Here is a 14,166-nt window from a genome sequence, read left to right on the forward strand (position 1 = left end):
GTGGAAAAATCCTCTAGTTGCAAGGGGATTCTTGCAGCATGGTCATTAGAACAAAGGACCCGAACCATCTCCGGTGTCCACAGCAGAGAATTTATGGTACCTCCTCCCAGAGGGCTCTTGGCAGCTATTTAAAAGAAGGGAGCTGCTTTGGATTTCCTGATGTAGAACACTCCCTAACATATTTTACGTGAAGAAAGCAAAGGATGGGAAATGTGCATAAATGCCTTCATTTGTATAAAAAAATGCAAACAAGAATATATGTATGCATATGCTCTCTGGCAAGATACACAAGATACTGACAGCGGGGTTGCCTCTGAGGAGAGCCGTGTGGCGTGGGGACACCACGGAAGGAAGATACTTCACCGTGTGCCTTCTGGAATGTTTTGAATTCTGTATTGCGAACACTTATTAACGTCAAAAAATGAGCGAATTAAATAGTAAATAACAGTGAGGTGGGGAGGAAGTGCATGCAGCTCATGGAGACCATTCTTTCAAGAACTTTCAAGAACTGAGGGGAAGAGGAAAGTAAGGAGGCTAGATCAAGGGAGGTGGAGGCTCAAAAGACCTTTGAAGGCCGCAGGGAAAGGGTCAGAGATGACAGAAAGATGGGGAAGGACGGTAGGGAGGCTCTGGGGACACATGGGCTCTGAGGAGAGGCACACTGAGGGAAGGCTGAGGAGTGGGGGAGAAATGCAGGTTTCTGTCTCATTCATACAACAAATGGGAGTCAGCGGCAGGCAGGGAGACCCGTGGCATCCTCTGAGCACATTCCGTGAAAGTGGCGTATTTTCAACAATTTTAAAGTAATATGTTTACATGAAGATGGTCCACAGTGATGAAAAGATGAGAAGGAGCAGCACAGCGGGAGGCCTGTGGAGAAGGGGAGCAAAGGGGTGCCCTTTTCATAGACTCGCTCCCCTCCGCCCCTCTCCTGATGGACCTGATTCATCGTTTCTTGGAGATGAAAACCCAAGTCTGTCCTCTGCCAGGCCCTGTGCCAGGTCTGGGGACACAGCAATGAGCAAACGAGACACGGTCCCAGCTCTTGAGTTGCTTCTAGGGGCACGGAAAAGGCAGTCATTAAGCAGGTAATCGCAAAATAATGGTGTCATTGCATTTGTGATAAACAATGTGAGAGAAAAGCGCAGGGCAGCTAAGACAAAACAACATCTAACTGACGCTGGGTGAGGAAGGCAGGCAGCATCTGAGGAAGTGACATTTAAGCTGAGAACTGAAAGACAAATAGGAATTTTCCAGGTGGAGATGGGTGTAGGGATGTGGGAAATGTGGAGAGACAGCGTGTTACCATGAGGTGGTGAAGAGTTTGCCATTGGGAAGAAAAGAAGTAAGGATTGTAGAGAATGAAAGAATGGCAGGCTCTAGAGAGCAAATGTGGTCTGCTAGGGCGTGTTAAGGATTTTGAATGTTTTCCTCTTAGTATTGAGAAGTCATTTTTTAAAAGATTTATTTATTCATTTTTGAGAGGAGCAGGGACAGACAGGGAGAGAGTTGTTTTGTTTTGTTTTTTAAGATTTTATTTATTTACTTGACAGAGAAAGATTGAGATTGAAAGAGAGAGAGGAAGAAGCAGGCTCCCTGCCAAGCAGGGAGTGCGACATGGGGCTCGATCCCAGGACCCTGAGATCATGACCTGAGCCGAAGGCAGACACTTCACTGACTGCACCACCCAGGCGCCCAGGTTTGCATTTTAAAAACATCATTTGGGCATCCAGGTGAGATTATGGTGGCCGGAACTAACACAGTCGTAAATGATGGAGTCGGGGAAGAACAGACTTGAGATTTGTTCAATAGGCAGAATCCACCCACTCTGGAGATTGATGAGTGTGGGGTGCATGGGAGAGGGAGATGTCAAGATGACCCTCACGTTTCAGGCACAAACAACTAGGTAGATGTAAGAGACACTGGCTAAGTTTGGGGCCCATTACGTTTGAGATCCGTGAAAATTCAAGGGCAGATGTCGTACTTAGTGTCAGTGAAGAGGCAGAGAGGGCCATCTGCTGAGATGGAAAGTGGGGGACCGAGCAGGCCTTACAAAGTGTGGGAGAAATTGATAGCATATGAGAGATACAGTCGGAGTTTACAAAAGCAATGATCCTTTGGGGCTGGAGAACATGACTCTCCATTGACACCGAACAAACTCAGAGCAAGAGAGAGGTTGATGGATGATGTTGGGGGAAATTGGGTATGTTAGCCAGGGTTCTCCAGAGAAACAGAATCAATAAGATACCTATAGATATACAGAAAGAGTTCATTACGAGGAATTGGTTCACACAATTATGGAGGCTGAGAAGTGCCTCCATCTTCTGTCTATAAACTGGTGGCCCAAGGGAAGCAGGTGTAGAGCCCCGAGCGCAGATGTCCAAGGGCGGGAGAAGATGGGTGTCTTGGATCAAGTTCCATCCACCTGTTTGTTCTATTTGGGCCTCAACAGATTGGATGACGCCCACCCACGTTGGTGAGGGTAGTTCTTTACTCAGTCTACCCATTCAAATGCTAATCTCTTATGTGAATGCCCTCACGGACACTGGCAGAAATGTTTACCAGTCCTTTGGGCCTCCCTAAGCTCAGTCAAGGTGACGTATTAAATTATCCATCACAACGTGTTAATGAACTAGATGGGGGGGATCCTTTCACAATGTATACGTGTATTAAATCACCACAATATATGCTTTATTTTTTATTTATTTTTCACATCGTACACTTTAAATATTCTATGGTTTTATATGTCCACTATACCTCAGTAAAGCTGAAAAAAAAAAAAAAACCCAGCCATCACATTGGGCGTCGAAGATGGTTTTCGGAAGGGCAGAAGGTCAGGGCCTGGCCGATCGTAGGGTGTGGCTGAGAGGGGAGGTCGGTGAAGTAGGGGTGAAGTAGGGACAGGCTGATGAACTGGGAGGAGAGGGGAGAACTCGCATGACGGCAGTGAAGGGGCAGGAGAAGGAAGAGCTCCAGAGATAACCAGAGAGGGAGAAGGCTTCGAGATCTTACAGGTAGACCGGTTCTGCATGGGAACACGGTCTAACGTGTGGGCCTGGTGACGAAGCACGGTGGGGGTGAGCGCTTCCAGGATTTGAGGCTGCTGAGGTCAGGCATCAGAGTCAGGGTGGGTTTTGAGGTTGCAAGTAGGCCCAGTAGGGACGTGGCAAAGGAAAACTGCGAGGGAATTGCAGAGGTGGTTAAGGAGAATAGGAGAACGTCCCACATGGAGCTCCCCTGCCAGAGGTGAGGGCGTGACAGGAATTTCAGGAGAAAAGACTGTGCCAAGAACACGGTGAGATGAAGTCCTGGAAAGGACAGTGGAGAACCAGCAACGGCCGTCGGCGGCGGGTTATGGAGGCCTCAGAGCCTCCCTCTTCTGGGAGAGGCATGGAGAGCGGCAGAGCTCCAACATCAGGACTATTACTGTAGCTGCTTTTACACACCGCTTTCTGCCACTACTTTTTTTTTTTTAATTTAAATTCAATTAATTAACATATAGTGTATTATTGGTTTCGGAGGTACAGGCCTGTGATTCATCAGTCTTATCTAACACCCAGTGCTCATCACATCACATGCCCTCCCCAATGTCCATCCCCAGTGACCGATCCCTCCAGCCCCCGCCCCAGCAACCCTCAGTTTGTTTCCTAAGATTAAGACTGTCTTATGGTTTATCTCCCTCTCTGATTTCATCTTGTTTTACTTTTTCCTCTCTTCCACTATAGGCCTCTGTTTTGTTTCTTAAATTCCACATACGAGTGAGATCATATGATAACTGTCTTTCTCCCACTTATTTCGCTCAGCACCATACCTTCTCATTCTGCCACGACTTCTTTCTGTGCTCGCTGGCATTTAGGAGGAGAAGGCAGGCAGCTTAGGGACAAGTTGTCAAAGACAGAAGAGGGGATCCCACAGAGCCACTCACGCAGAATTACTGCACAGGCAGCAGGAGTTTCTCTGGAATTTTCTGACGATGACAGTCCCCAACTTAGGGAGATGAAGAGGACGTTGAGGCAAAGCTATTATGGACAATTAACTTTTGGGGCATTATTCCAGAGTCCCCGCATCCCTGTGCTCATGAACTGATGGGCTCGCGGGTCCTATTCGCTTCTCCTTTCTCATTTTTCTGCTCTCCGGCCAGTTTGGAGTTAATATAGCAAATATTTCCTTGTTGGCATAATAAAGGACATTGCATTGATGGTAGATGCACTGCAGAAAAAAGAATGTCGTCTTGCAATGCATAATACCAGGGATTATTTGCCCTTGGGGATTATCAAAGCAGGGTTCCTTCCCTTTAGCTCAGCCGATTTTGAGCCTTCCAAATTTGTGTCAGTGCACATAGACAGGTTAATTTTCGAGTTATCTTTAACTGCTCTTCCCTATGCTGCTGCCTCCATCTCCTCAGCTACATGCCGAAGTGTAGAGAAAGTGCACAGAGCACGGAGATACTGCACTGTGTAGAAATAACCAGAGCGACAGGTGCCCCTGCCTCCCGCCAAGGGGCTCTTTCCTGGCTTGTTGGCTCCACCTCAGCCTTGCGCTCTCATGAGCGGAAATCCCGCTCAATGGGGCTTTATATGGCAGTCATCCCCGGAAGGACAAGAGAACGTCCTCCCTGTCCGCCTGCCTCCCTCCGACCCTGCCCCCCTCCATCTCTTGGTACCATCGCGAGATCAGCTCTTCTTTTTTTTTTATTTTTTTATTTTTTTATTTTTTAAAGATTTTATTTATTTATTTGACAGAGATAGAGACAGCCAGCGAGAGAGGGAACACAAGCAGGGGGAGTGGGAGAGGAAGAAGCAGGCTCACAGCAGAAGAGCCTGATGTGGGGCTCGATCCCACAACGCTGGGATCACGCCCCGAGCCAAAGGCAGACGCTTTAACCGCTGTGCCACCCAGGCGCCCCTCGAGATCAGCTCTTCTAAAGTGCGACTCCTCTCCCTTCACACTGCTGCTTAGGACGACCCCACAGCGGCTGGCAGTGCCATCAGAGTCAAGTCTAAACTCCTTGAATGCATGGGTGACGCTCTGGCCATTTCCCCAGGGGCATCGTTGCCTGTTTTGCTTTGGTCTGTTTTCTTCGCTAGACTGTCACGTAAGCCTCTGAGAAGTCAGGACTATGTTTTATTCACCGTTGTTGATTCGACAGATACATGGTTAATTACTAAATGAAAAGAAAAACAGTGCAAGGGCCACCGGAAACATTTGCCAAGTCACGGTTCAGAAACCCTTGCTGAAAGCCTCATGCCCCTCCTTGATTTCTTGTTGCAGAACTGTGAATGGTCAGTCACCTACGGCATAAGCTACTCGTGTGTTCGGTGACCATCATTTTTAGCTAGAAATCAGAGGATTTTTGCCTTGCTTCCAGATAGAAGAGGCAGTCTGAGAAATGTAGCTTGGGTTCTGACTTTTGGAGTACCTCAAAGATTTAGGGGGATAATGGCATAGAACATGAACTATCAGAACTAGCCCAGAAAATCTGGGACCTGTGATCACAGGTCTCCAGAATCACAGAAAAGTTGGCACGTGAAGTGTATGACCTTGTGTGGTGGTTATTGTGTGAATTCCAAATCACTTTTCTAAGACAGCAAGTTTCTGGCTTGCTAGGGACTGTCTCATACATCTTTGGACCCTTCCAATGTTTAGTATGGTGTGTTGGACACAGCAGGTCATTGATAAAAGTTTATTGAATGGCTAAGTAAGGACTAAGTTAGTCATCTCCCCTGTGTCACACATGATTGCTCAGGGGAATGGAGACAAAATATTCAGGAACTTCTAGACTGTTCACAACAGAGCAATTACCACTTGTGCCCGCTGGGATTTGCCCTGGGGTCCCCCCAGAGAACCGCTCATCCAATTAGCAGTTTATTCAACGTGATCATAACTTTAGCGTATCTTGCCTTGGAATCACTAAGGAATATGGGCCAAGCTGATATTTTTCAAGTCCCATCTGTATGGATCTTTATGGGTTTTTTTTTCCTCCATCCATACTCATCCAGATACCTTTTTCTGTCAATAGTGGGAAATTCTTTCTAAGAATAGGGGCTGAGAAAATAGATAGGGAAGGCCAATTGCATTCTCTTTGCTGAAAGTCATAAAAACCGGAATGGAGAGAAATGAAGATGGGGTATTCTGAAGGGTCATTGGTCTGCCTCCTCTTTATCATTGCTGAATAGCTATTGCGTGTCAACCCACAGCGGGCACAGTAAGTGGGTAGGATCCCTGCACAGCAAGTTAATCCATATGCAAACACAGTGACCCCAATTGCTTTGCAATAGAGAGCCACATGGCCCGTGCCCTTAAAATACATCATTTGGGCAGCTGCCAGCAGGCTGATTTATCCCAGCTGGCCAGAAGCAGCCCCGAGATCATCAGTGCCTTTGTTAATTGGGAGAGAGGGGCAGAGGAATCAAGATATTCCTGGGCACCAAGCATTCATTAGCCACCTGGCCTTCCTAAATTATGATCCTGCCATGATTTTCCCAGTGCTTCTACTGAAATTTTAATATTTGGAATGTATTAATAACTCGGAACATGTCATTTCCTAAATAAGCAATGCCTTTCTGGACTCAGTGGAGAATGGAGCCCAGAGGGTGGATGGTGAAGCAGCCCAGATATTGGCTACCCGGTGGAATGAGCGGTGTGGGGGTGACCCTGCAAGTTCTGTCCACGACAGCAAATACAAACAGAGCGGAGTACAGGAATGGACCTCTGGGTTAATGCCCCTGATTTCTATTCATTTGTTCTATACATACGGCGTCTTCGCAGGACCAGCCCCAGGAAAAATGATGAACCGTGATAATGGAAGCTAACGATTCTAGAGCACTTACTCTGTACAACGCCGTGCCATGTAGGTTACAGCAGGCACTCCTCAGAGCACCCCCACGGGACCCCCACAGAACCCCCACAGGACCTCAGAGCACCCCCACCCCCGTGGTGATGGGCGTTTCACAAGGGCAGGGACGTGGCCTGTCTTGTTCACCTTTTAATCCTCAGCACCTAGAGCAGGGGCTGGCGCATAGTAGCTGCTCAATAAAATATTTGGTGAAGGAACGAGTCTTCGTTTTAGATGAGGCGGTTGAGGTGTGACAAAGTTAGTAACCTGTCCATGTCGTGGAGCTCTAGAAAGGGACAGAGCCGGGACTCACAGCCTCATTCCCCGCCCTCAGGCATCCTCGAGTTCTGGGTGCTCCGAGTTCCATCAGCCTCCTGTGTAGGTCTGTTCCTGTCAGTGCTGTGATCTCCCGTGTTATGGACTGAATGTGGTGTCCCCCTCACATTCAGATGTTGAAGCCCTGACCCCCTCACCCCCAGGGGAATGGCATTTGGAAGTAGGGGTTTGGGGAGGTAATTAGGTTTGGATAAAGTCATGAGGGTGGGGCTCCCATGTTGGGATTAGTGCCCTTGTAAGAAGAGGAAGAGACGTCAAAGCTCACTCTCTCCACCTTATGAGGACTCAGCAAGAGGCGCTGTCTGCAAGGAAGAGACCGGACCCTCACCAGGAACTGCATCTGCCAGCAACTTGATCTTGGATTTGCCAGCCTCTAGAACTTCCAGAAATAAAGGTCTGCTGTTTAAACCACCTAGTCTATGTGCAAGCAGACGAAGACAACCCTTCAGGCACACTCACCAAAATTTACTTGTTCCATGTCCCATTCTTTTAAGGCTTTGCTTTCTACCAGTGAGCAACAGCTGGGGATGTGACGAACTTCCTGCCTCGCCTTTCTACTCCCCAACCCATCCAACATCTGTGCAGTACGTTGGCGTTTACAAAGGGACTCACATACGTGATTTCACATGATGCTCAAAACAACTCGTGAAACAGGGAGGACAGTCCTCATTATCCCCATTTTACAGCTAAGTAAACTGAGCCTTCGCCAGATCAACTGACTTACCATGACCACACACCAAGGACTAGGACTCAGTTCTCTGACTCCCTAGCCCAGTGTCCCGTCCTCAGCACCACATTGTGGAAAATGTCACAGGGCGTCATTCATTCAGGAGCAGGTGGCCTTGTAACTGGAGGCCGATGGAGAGGCACGACGTCATCTTCAACGAACGACTCTCTCGGGAGGTGTTTTGGGCAGGTGAGCTCAGATATTCTGGAGTGCTTCAGATGACTCCGAGCTGGCAGGGATCTATCTTTCCTCCACCTGGGCCTGGGGCAGGGTCATCCTTCTGAAAAGCTCCAGAGAGCTGGCCAACAGGTGCACTTGTCCAACTTACGCACCTAGTTGATCTTCAAGTCCTGACCATTCTAAGAAGTGTCACTTGCGTTTGCCCATCTCTGGCCATCCCCACTCCACCTGCCATGCCTACCTTGCAGCCTCACACCATCCTGCCTGGCCTACTGCTGGGGTTTCCCACCCGGACCCCAGCTATGCCTCTACTCGGTCTAGGCCACCTCCCATGCTGGGGACAAAGCGATCTGCTTGAATAACAAATCCGATGACCCCACCTCCTGCTGAAAAACCCGTTTGAAGAGCATAAGAGGCGACTGTGGCCGATTTAAAAAGGGCAAATAACAACAATCTTAAGAAAAACTTTCTTTGGGGGGAGGACTTGAAAATCATTTTGCTCTTCTTTAAAAAGTTCTCTTTTTATTTTCTTTTAGAAAGTACGGTCATGGAGTGCAGTGGAGAATTTTATCTATTTATGGCACAAGGTTGTTAGACACCTAAATATTAGTACATGAAAGAACAGCCAACCTCATGTTAGTTCTACTAAGGATGGGGGATCTTTTGCATGTCACGAAATTCAAAACAGAGGCCATTCGCACTGGCTTTATTTTTTAAAGAGTATGCTAATTTTTGATTCCAAGGAAATAATCCAAAAGAAGGGGGGAAGTCAATAAAAATCAAGATGATCATCGTGGAGTAATTTATAATAAAGAAAACCTAAAACAAGAGTAGTTAAGTAAATGATGTTGTGCCAATTTGATGGACTATCGTACAGTCACTAAAAATTATAATTACCCAGACTGTGTAGCAACAGAAAAATGCCTATGATATAATGTCAAGCACGCAAAGCAGAAGAGCAAATTGCACGTATACTTGATTACAACTCTAAACATCATGTTTACATGTGGGCAAGGACTGGCAGGAAGCAAGAAGAATGAACACAGATTACTTCGGCTGGTGGGATTGTGAGGGATTCCTCATCTTTTGGAGTTGGTGTTTCTCACGTCATTTGTGCCATTTCGAAAGGATGCTGTTTAGCCCTTTCGGGGACCACTTTCCAGAGGGTCGGTCCCGGGAAGGCACATACACAGCGACAAGGACTGCAATTCCTGATCGCGCCTCACTGCGGGGGGTGTCTCCTGGGTGCCTGGCTCTGCTGGTGGGAATACTCAGATCCACCCTGAGCACGGCTGTTTGCACAATTGTTCCCGAGCACAACGTTGCTGCGGAAACTCAACCACTGGATGAATCTTGATATATGAATGCGCTCATATCCACAGCGATTCTCCCCCTCCCCCCCCCTTTTTTTCCATTTAAAAACAACTCAAGCACGAGGCTGGGAAACCATTTACCTGGACTGTGGCAGAGGGGTTTGCTGATTGGGGTAGAAGCTTGAACCGGATGATCTCGAGGAGCTTCTGAGCTCCTTCTATGAGCCTCACCCGTGATCGGTGTGCCCTTTCCATACACCTTGTTGCGGCTCTTAGATGTTCATGTGCTGTTTCCTGCTCCAGGAATGATGCAACACATCATTTGAAATATAGGAATGCACAGGCCAGGCTCTGCAGTCCATAGCCCCAGGGTCGAATCCCACTTTCCCCACCGATAAGCTCTGTGACTGTAGATGAGTGACTTGTTATCTCTCTGGACCTCAGTTTGGTCATCTGTAGAATCGGGACATCAGAACCTATCCCCGAAGCTTGTGGAGAGCCGGGAGATGAGCGGGCACGTAGTAGGTGTTGAATTAAATGGGAAGGAACTGGAGACACACGATAGGGACAGACTGAAGCAAGCTGGTGGGCCTTGGCACGCGGAAGCACAGGAAAAGTGCGTTTTAAGTGAGGATTTAAAGGAGCAGATCCAGGGCATGGGAAACAGAAAACTGTTGATAACATATGCTGTAGCGTAAAGAAGAGCTGGGAGTTGCTGCCAATTTACAGATGGCGAAAATACCGTTTCTCCAGGGAGCAGCTGTAACAGAAGCAAACGTGAGCAATCAAGAGGCTCCTACATTTTGATTTAATTGCAAAAAAAAAATCAAATGCATAATCTGAGAATCACCATAGGCACTTGCTCTACCATCTCTGCCCGAAGTCAAGATCCCTCTCTGAACTAGATCAGCCTTCATGCTGCATTCAGAGAGAAGCTTCCCTAATGCGCTGGCTTCTCAGATGTATGCCAGCTACACGTATCATGTGAACTCTTTTCTGTTTTAAAGCCCCAGCAATTCTCTTGGGACCAGGATTTCCACTGACATTAAGACTCAGTATTAATTCAAAGACTACTTCCCTAGTTACATCAGAATTAGAAAAACTAAAACAGAAAACCTTTAGACTCTTGCAAACCAGTATTGAGTTTTTCTTTATTTTTGCCTTCACTTTGTTTAGGAAAGTAAAAATGTTGAAAGGAGGAGTGCTTAGTATTTATACAAAACTTAAAAGGTAATAAGGCTTTTTGATTTCTCAAAAGTGCACCCTGAGCATACAAGAAATTTCTAGTACTTCAGGAATGTGGAAATGAAAGTAATGAGCGCGTCGCGTGGAAAGATTAAATACAGTGTATGGTATTTTCAGAGTCAACACAAAACCCACTGGGCATTTATGGCATCTGAAGACTGGTTTGATGAAATCCACTGAGCCAAGTCTCGCGCTGAAGCTGGAGCCGGACAGACATACTATTCACAGCACTCGGGGATTTGTGTAGAAACAGCTTACAGATTTTCTGACAACCTTGCCTTTCAACTCAGATGAATGAAGCACTATTGTTTGGTCATGAGGAACTTTCATAAAAAAGTTGTCACCAAAGCTGTTTCTCACTGGGTACGAGGAGTGTAGAAATGGCAGTCTTTAAATATTGCTTGAAAAATGAAAATACGTTAGACACCCGGATCAGTGCCAAATTAAGTTTAGCTTTGAATGAAAAAGTAAGAAAAGTAAGCAAATGCCAAGTGAAGACTAATAACCTTTGGGCTTTGCTAGTAGACCCACTCTTGTCTCCCACATGGACACTGACAGAGATTACTGTGAAGGGAGGGGGTGTCTGGGGCACACAGACAGATGGACATTTTGTAGGTGGCCACTGCCTATAGCGTGGTTTGATATTATTACCTCACCTATGCTTTTTCTAGTACATTGCCTTGGTTCAGGGCTTGGTGATGGCTCGCCAAGATACACTTAGCTCTTCTAAAGCCATGGCCTTTCTTGGCTGGATCTAAAATGCCAAATATTGTGCTATCCGTGGACATGCTAAGACTTCGACAGGTTCTCAGGAATCCTCTATTTGTAGGTCAGTTTACATTGACTGTCTGGTAGACTATTGCTGAAAGAATCAACATAGGGCCCAAGGACGCTAAGGCTTTCAGAGCACCTGGCTCAACAATTCCTGGTCAAGGAGGAGGAGGATTTATTTTTTTATCTTCTTCAAGGGCAGATGACTTACCGGAAAGCGCAACTGCCCTGTGGTCAATAGACCTGGCTTTGAGTTCAAGTGGGAAGAGGGTGAGATTGGGATTTGGGATCTGGGTCTTGTATGGACAATGTTGGCACCCGTGAACACTTTCTCGCCTCTCAGAGCCTCCGTTTGCTTGAGAAATGAGCCTTCGAGGAACATTATTCTCACAGGACCATTGGGAGGCTTCCATGGCGTCTGATGTTTTCGAAGGTGCTTTGTGTCTTATAAAGTACTGTACTGAGTCAGGCATTAGTCCTGCTAATTGTGGGACCCTGGACAATGTCTTAGCTTTCCTGAGCCTTAGTTTCCTTCTTTGTAAACTGGGAAGGGTAATGGCAGGCCTTATTCACTCCCTAAAGGTACTGTAAAGCTCAAAATGAAACGATGTGAGAAAAACTAGGCATATGGTAAAAGACCTTGTTATTTTAGCAATTTAAAACAATTAATTTCAACATATTCAAGTGAAATGCCTTGAGTGTTGCCCACTTTGGGATGACTTAATGATTTCTATTGCCTGTTGAATGTTGCCGTTGGTTTCTTTTGATCTACAGGTGGTTTCCAAAATTCTAATAATCTCTCAGGTGGTTTATGGCATAAATACAATTTGGTGGCTTGAGAAAATATTGTTCTCATGTTATCACGGGGTTGTTTTCAACTACTTCCCAGGACAACTGCCTCACGAATGCTGGCCCATCTTTGTACCCGTCTTTTCTCCTTTGGGTAGTTATGTCCCCCTGCTTCCTGATCTCTCTATTGTCTGCTTCAGCGACATACAAGTGGCACACATCGGGCTGGAGCCAACCCTCATCCCCTCATTGCTCTTCTGGAAGAGGTGATCTCTGCTAGAAGTTGGGCATTCATTGTACAGGACCTCTGCAGAGTGGGAGGGGAGACTGAGACACTATGGAAACCGACATGTTGAGGACTCGTAGATGGACAGATAGAACTTAAGAAATCGCATCAATCTGCCTCTTTTGAAGAAAATCCTCTTCTTGCTGAGCGGCAACATTGTACCCTTTGAGGCGTTTTACGAGTGCTTTCTGAGGCTTTTCAGTGCCACCGTGTGATAGGCACTGTTCGCCTAAGAGCCAACGTGTCTTGAAAGTTTCTGTCATTGCCTTTATTCGGAGAGGGTTGGCTCAGAAAAAGCCCAAAGACAGGCACTGTTGGCGTTATCTTTGCAATTTCAAATAAAACATTCCTTGGTGAAAGGCAGTCTTGTTCCTATCCCAAGATCTATCAATATTGGCTCCCAAGCTGGTCTTCGCATTTCACAGAGCGGTTGTGCTTGTCTGTATCCCCGCAGAGCCCTCCCGAGCAGGTCCGTACCTAGTCGAACAGGGACAAAAGACGATATTTCTCTTCTAGGGGATTTTGACTTCCAGAGAATGACAGGAGGTTAAAGGGCCATATGAGTGGGTATGGCAGACTCAAGGACTGACCTATTTTCTGTGTGCAAAGCTCCCAAATGAAAAGCAGAAAATGGCCAATTTATTAGAAAATTGAGACTGTGAAGTGGCAGAAAGGACTAAGTCTTTCTGAAAAGTAAAATAACAACCAAAAAAAAAAAAAAGGCAGATAGTAAAACTTGTTAGCAGCTACCCAAGAATTGAGAGGAAGGGATGGCACAGGTAAAGATCTCTGCGTGCGAGCGCACGCGCGTGTACGTGCACATGCGCGCTTCTAAATACTGCAGAAGCTTTCTTCTACTCCCGGCATTGTCTTTATTTCCTCCAGGTTTCCTTGTCTTGTGTATCGCTTCTGGTCTCTCTTTCCCTGTAGTGGTTTTCCTCACTTGTCTGGGATCCTTGGCCATCATCGATACTTACGTGTGAGGCCCTGAAAAGCCACATGAAAGCTCCGTATGCGTGGGCAGGACTGCGAACTGGTATGGTCAACAGATGGGGACTTGGCTTTTTGTTGGGGATATGCAATTTTTTTCCCCGTGGGTCCTTCCCTGAATCCAAGCAGTTTTCTCAGATAGGAACTCTCTATCTACTCTGTCTTCAGAGTTCCAATTAAGTTCTAGGAGCAAGAAGAGAAGAGGGCAGAAGCTTCTCCATTCAGCCTTTAGTATTTTCTTTGTTTTTAATTTTAACTTTATTTATTTTTTTAGAGAGGGAGAACGTGAGAGTTGGGGGCGTTGTGAGGGGCAGGCAGAGGAAGAGGGGGAGAGAGAATCTCAAGCAGACTCCACAGTGAGTATGGGGTGAGGTCGGGTCTGTATCCCACGATGCTGAGATCACGACCCAAGTGGAAACCAAGAGTGGAATGCTCAGCTGACTGGGCCACCCAGGCAATCCTATTTTAATTTTTATTGCAGTATAATTGACATACAATATTATTTTAGTTTCGGGTGTAAAACATAGAAATGATCACCATGGTAAGCCCCATTAACATTCATCACCAGATGTAATTTTTACAGTATTGGTGACTCTGTTCCCCATGTCGTGCATTACATCCCCACGTCTTATTTATATTATAACTGGAAGATTGTGCCTCTTAATCCCCTTCACCTTCTTTGCCCCTCCCCCAC

Source organism: Ursus maritimus, unplaced genomic scaffold, assembly GCF_017311325.1.
Source record: "Ursus maritimus isolate PB19 unplaced genomic scaffold, ASM1731132v1 scaffold_10, whole genome shotgun sequence".
Taxonomy (NCBI): Eukaryota; Metazoa; Chordata; class Mammalia; order Carnivora; family Ursidae; genus Ursus; species Ursus maritimus.